Source organism: Syngnathus floridae, chromosome 14 (assembly GCF_059516105.1).
Source record: "Syngnathus floridae isolate MCC-2025c chromosome 14, RoL_Sflo_1.0, whole genome shotgun sequence".
NCBI lineage: Eukaryota > Metazoa > Chordata > Actinopteri > Syngnathiformes > Syngnathidae > Syngnathus > Syngnathus floridae.
Window position 1 is genome coordinate 2,166,945 of NC_142426.1, and position 6,404 is coordinate 2,173,348.

Consider the following 6,404-nt stretch of genomic DNA (forward strand, 5'->3'; position numbering starts at 1 on the left):
ACTGCTCCTCCTGAATCCAAGGTTCGACCTCCCGACGGACCCTCCTCTCCAGCACCCCTGAATAGACCTTACCGGGGAGGCTGAGGAGTGTGATTCCCCTGTAATTGGAACACACCCTCCGGTCCCCCTTCTTAAAGAGGGGAACCACCATCCCAGTCTGCCGATCCAGAGGCACTGTCCCCGATGTCCACTGTTAGGTTACGGATTTTAGTTATTGATCTGACTCCAAATTGCGATCAACACTTAACACATAAATTGCTATGTCCTAATCCACACACTGGCGCACCTAACAATTTTGCGAGTTCGTTCTGTCAAAGAGAAGACCAGTAGATCAATCAGACCAAATTTACCAATTGTTTATTCCTGACAAAGCGCACTAATACAGGCCTGGGTCCCGGGTCCCTCACACTAAAACTTGTGCGTTTTTGTGACCACCAAAAGACGACACATTCTTCCGGGTTGCCCAGTTTTGAAGAAACACAATATGAATATTAAAGCATGCACAATATTGTGAAATGATTGGTCGATGGCTATCTCCTCCCCGTCCAGGTGTTGCTGAGGTCAGGCGGTTGGGTTTTCCCCGCAAAGCCCGGCCACATAGACGTGCTGTTGTTCTCGTTTCTCATCGACCTTGAGGTGTTCTCGTCCGGTACTCCCTATCTGGGCCTATTCCACAACACTTCGAAGAAAACAAGTTCATGCAGTTTGCCTGCACATTCTTCGCCACCCACCAATCCACACGAGCACTCCAATACTAGATATTAATATGATTATAAGTTTAACAAAATCTTAGAAAATATGTTTGCAAACTCCCGAAAGCACATTTCCCTTTACCACGCAACGTTGTAGAGGCGTGTCAGCCATGACAGCCCCACAACATCCAGAGCCTTTAAGAACTTCGGGCGGATCTCATCCACCCCCGGGGCCTTGCCACCGAGGAGTTTTTTAACTACCTCAGTGACTTCGACCCCAGAGATTGGAGAATCCGCCTCAGAGTCTCCAGGCCCTGCTTCCTCAATGGAAGGCGTGTAGGTGGAATTGAGGAGGTCTTCGAAGTATTCTCCCCACCGACTCACGACGTGCCGAGTCGAGGTCAGCAGCACGCCATCTCCACTGTAAACAGTGTTGACGTTGCACTGCTTCCCCCTCCTGAGACGCCGGATGGTGGACCAGAATTTCCTCGCAGCCGTCCGAAAGTCATTCTCCATGGCCTCACCAAACTCCTCCCACGCCCGGGTTTTTGCCTCAGCAACCGCCGAAGCCGCGTTCCGCTTGGCCATCCGGTACCTGTCAGCTGCCTCCGTTGTCCCGCAGGCCAAAACGGCCCGATAGGACTCCTTCTTCAGCTTGACGGCATCCCTTACCGCCGGTGTCCACCAGCGGGTTCGGGGATTGCCGCCACGACAGGCACCAACGACCTTACGGCCACAGCTCCGGTCGGCCGCCTCAACAATGGAGGCGCGGAACATGGTCCACTCAGACTCAGCTCTGCCGGAGGTGGGAGTTGAAGCTCTTCCTGACAGGAGATTCTGCCAGGCGTTCCCAGCAGACCCTCACAGAGCGTTTGGGTCTGCCAGGTCGGACCGGCATCTTCCCCCACCATCGGAGACAACCCACCACCAGGTGGTGATCAGTTGACAGCTCCGCCCCTCTCTTCACCCGAGTGTCCAAAACATGCGGCCGCAAATCCGATGACACGACTACAAAGTCGATCATCGAACTGTGGCCTAGGGTGTCCTGGTGCCAAGTGCACACATGGACACCCTTATGCTTGAACATGGTGTTCATTATTGAAAATCCATGTCGAGCACAGAAGTCCAACAATAGAACACCGCTCGGGTTCAGATCGGGGGGGCCGTTCCTCCCAATCACGCCCTTCCAGGTCTCACTGTCATTGCCCACGTGAGCATTGAAGTCACCCAGTAGAACGATGGAGTCCCCAGAAGGAGCGCTCTCCAGCACTTCCTCCAGGGACCCCAAGAAGGGTGGGTACTCTGAGCTGCCGTTTGGTGCATAGACACAAACAACAGTCAGAACCCGTCCCCCCACCCGAAGGCGGAGGGAGGCTACCCTCTCGTTCACCGGGGTGAACCCCAATGTGCAGGCGCCCAGCCGGGGGGCAATAAGTATACCCACACCTGCTCGACGCCTCTCACCGTGGGCAACTCCAGAGTGGAAGAGAGTCCAGCCCCTCTTGAGAGGGCTTGTACCGGAACCCAAACTGTGCGTGGAGGCTAGTCCGACTATATCTAGTCGGAATTTTTCTGCCTCGCACACCAGCTCGGGCTCCTTTCCAGCCAGAGAGGTGACATTCCATGTCCCAAGAGCCAGCTTCTGCAGCCGGGGATCAGACCGCCAAGGTCCCTGCCTTTGGCTGCCACCCAGCTCACATTGCACCCGACCCCTTCGGCCCCTCCCACAGGTGGTGAGCCCATGGGAAGGGGGACCCACGTTTCCTTTTCGGGCTATGCCCGGCCGGGCCCCATGGGCGAAGGCCTGGCCACCAGACGCTCGCCTTTGAGCCCCGCCTCCAGGCCTGGCTCCAGAGGGAGGCCCCGGTGACCCGCGAGGGAAAACGAAGTCCATTTATTTCAATCGTCATGAGGGGCTTCTGTGAGCCGTGCTTTGTCTGGCCCCTCACCTAGGACCCGTTTGCCATGGGTGACCCTACCAGGGGCATGAAGCCCCCGACAACATGGCTCCTAGGATCATAAGGGCACGCAAACCCCTCCACCACGATAAGGTGACGACTCACGGAGGGGCACAATTTAACTTGTAACAAAAAAGTGCAGCCTTTTCCAAATGGTGGCTTTCTCATTATGTGCAACATGACCTGTGGATGAACCTGTGTATCAAATAGAATGGTAGCCTAGATGCACAGATGTATTTTTCAAAGTCCAACATTTTCCTGAGCCAAGCCACATATTTTGCATTAGAAAAAATCTTTCGGTATACCACTAAACAAAAACGTCTTAACATTTATACACACTGAAGTATAAAAAGGAAGATCTTGTCTCGATTGACTCACAAATGCACTTGCTTGGTTTTCTTGAACACAAAGCTATTATTATGGCCAATTTAGTCTTCAGTGAACCAAGCGTCATGTGGGAGAAATCTGGAGTATAATAACATCTATTCAAAATAGAATGCATTCATTTTTTTTAGATATGCTAATGTCATTTAGAGTAGCTGCAACATAAACAAGCGCTGTATTAAAAAAATGATTTGTTAAGAAAATACGCATCAAGTCAAAGTGGCATTTCAAGAAAAGGAAAACATGGTTAACAATACTTTTTGTGTAAGTCACCAAGATAAACAGACCAGAAAAGCCACAAAATCTGGTGAATGAAACCAACTTCAAGTGCAGAGATCATTTAATTTTGCTGAACGCACGAGATGCTTCTCTCTCAAGACCCCCCCAAAAAAAATCATTTAGAGAAGAAGAAAGAACCCCTTGAACAAATGATTTATTTCTAATTCTATGGAGCCTTTGTGAGATGTACTACAGCTCCCGCTGAGAGGAAAATGTAGACGGGGGACGTTTCCCGTACTTCTGTCACCAGGTAAAATAAATAGCTTTCCCCACCTCAAGATCTTGTCGGCCCAACATTTGGAGCCGCACTGTTCAAGCCTTCAACTGGCTCATTGTTCGACACTTTGGACCACAGGCAACGACATAAGCACGTTGCAGCATTTTCAAATAAATCAAGCATTAGTACTTGAATGCTTAGAGGGGAAATGTTGTGCATTTTTTTTTCTATTTTTGTAAACAGCGAGTCTGTTTACCCTTCTCCTGCACTGAATTGTGTTCACTCCCACAACAGAGCAAACGCCCATTTCTGCCTGCACATATTCATGGATGCTCCAAAATGTGTTCAAAACAGTCTAATGGGACTTTTGATTTCCACTTGAGTCTGGTTGCTTAATATTGGAGGTTGGTGGTTTGCAGCGGATACATTTTGATACTATGTATTTGTTAGGCATGATATCATTCCATATGCGTGCTGGTTTTCAATATCGGAAAAATGCCGAATAATGTTGGCACATGTTGGTAGCGACAGATATATCACCAACTTGGTCTGTCTGCGTGTTTCTCCATTCGCAGCAGTCTTGTGGGTCCAGTGAAGTGGATTTCTCCGAAGCTTTGCCAAAGGCAACGTTTCTAGAAAAGCAAAAAATCCACTTCTCAGATTTACAGGACGAAAATGCGGTACAATTTCTGTGAATTAGATACTGTTTCATTCAAGCATGTGCAAAGTGCAATGATATATTTTCCCCTTGTAAGCTCTTTGAAAAATAATCGCGCAAGCACAGCTAATCATAGTAAAAATAATAATAAGAATAAAAGATATTGCGTGAAGGGAAGAAGTCACATCTGTGATGGTACTTTGCAAAAGGGACCACCGACGCTTTACAATGTATGGCCGTCTTCAGACTTGATGAACAAAACTTTTTATGAACCAAAAGAATCTGAAATTGGAATTCCAGGTGTACTTTCAAAATGCTGAAGCTTAATGTTCAATCTTTGCGTCATACTGAGCATTCATTTTGCGTCGGGCCTACTGTATTGAATGTTTATATTATTTATTATATTGTATTATTACGTGCTAAGGGGCACACATACAACTACACGCACGTTGTAATGTGTTTGCAGACGCCAAACGCTATGAGTATTGATTTGATACTGATGACAGATTGTGTGTGTGTGTGTGTGTGTGTGTGTGTGTGTGTGTGTGTGTGTGTGTGTGTGTGTTCATGGAAAGACGGCTGAGCACACAGAAGAAACAATTCAGCAAAGCCCCCCCCCTCCTGTGTGACCTTGTCTTGTTTGTACTTAAAGTGTCTTCATCTTGTCTCCATCCTCCGATGTGACGAGTCACACATATTTGGAAGATTGAGAAAGTAAAACATCTCGAAGGCATTTGGCAAATGTAAACACGTGAAATGTTTTCCTGCGCTCGCCCTAAATCTAACCACGTCGTTTCCATGTAAACATGCTGAAAACTTTGAGTGCATACAAAGGATGGAAATAAGTTGATATTGTAATGAAGCAAAGTGGCCAAGCTCAAGTTTGTCAGCGGAATAACCTGCAGACAAGCCAGACATGAAGCTTTCAAAGGTCTATTTTCATGTGGTGACGCTATTTGGATTGGTCTGTCACTTCTCATTTTGCTCGCACAGCAATTTTGCTTGGTAGTGAATAAACTGCTTCCAGATACACAAGGAAACATGCAATCAGTGGCACTGGGCTGCGCTGCGCTGCCCTGTGGCTACTTCATTTCAAGTTAGCTGCACGTATAGTAATTGCTTTGCGTTTCAATTGCGTATATTAAAATGCTGCCTTCCATTGGAAAATGCTTTGTCATCCAGTTTTTCCTTCTACTTTCACGTGACGCTACTCGTCCCAATACTTTTGCCCAGATCACAACTTGTACCATGACAGGAGATGCCAAGACACCCGGCCGGCTGTGTTTTATTCAGACGCTCTGAGCTAACAAAAGCATAATAAATAATGACGTTAAATCAGACAGTGACACTTTTGGCACCATGGCTGATTTGTCCCGTTAATTCCGCAATTCATTTGGTAAACAACAGCTGGGTCCATAACTGTTCTCACGTGTACGTCGGTCGTCATGAGGCGGCGCTTTGCAATGCTTTGCGGCAGTGGGCTGATTTATCTCGGCTGGAAGGAACAGGCCATGAAGGTAAAGCTCTAAATCCCAAATTCAATCTATTGCTATGGTTCCTCAAGAGGACTTCAATTCTTGACCTTGACCTGGCATGAAGTGAGCAATGTGACATAAAACACAATATGGCGTTGTTTTCCCTCGAAGGCGTTTCAAACATCACCTGCTGCCTAACAGGGAGCAAAGATACGTAGTTCCGTCAAAGTATAAGTTCATGGATGGAAGACTTTCTCATTGCCCGTGAAGCGCTGTTATCGTCATCTGATGCTCGTGAGAATACAAACGCGGTAGGACTCTTTAGCATTGTTCTTGAAGGAGGAGGAATAACAGGAAATGGCAACCATTTAGAATTTCAAGTAAACTAAAAATAGCTTTCGTTAGATGAGAGCTGTCTGTCTGTCTGATCCTATCCTATTTTATGAACTCTAATATATGTTTCTAATGGGAAAAATAATGCCATACATATGATCTAACCCTCCCACCCCGAAAATCATTCATATGCAGGGTACAAACTCCATCAAGGGAAAGTAAATGAGCTACTTCCAGTGTTGTTTTTATCTTGGGAAGGAAGTGGATATTGTTGATCATTATGGAGCGTCCGCTTGTCTGCACTTAGAAAGCTCTCAGTGGCATTTTCTTAGCTTTTATTGTTAGCCTTGAAACGTTGACATTTGGTCATATTTGCTTGGATGAACGCTCGATTGCGCATCTCGGGGT

At 47.2% G+C, this 6,404-nt stretch overlaps 1 protein-coding gene across 1 annotated transcript in view; it reads right to left on the minus strand.

Moving 5' to 3' along the window:
* Window positions 1-3,921: 3,921 nt before the first annotated feature.
* Window positions 3,922-6,404, minus strand: part of kiaa0040 (KIAA0040 ortholog) — a 31,789-nt gene continuing 29,306 nt past the window's right edge. Inside the window, exon 6 of the transcript XR_015862860.1 lies at window positions 3,922-4,162. The gene's annotated coding sequence lies outside the window, so the exon portion shown is untranslated. The remainder of the gene's footprint in view (window positions 4,163-6,404) is intronic.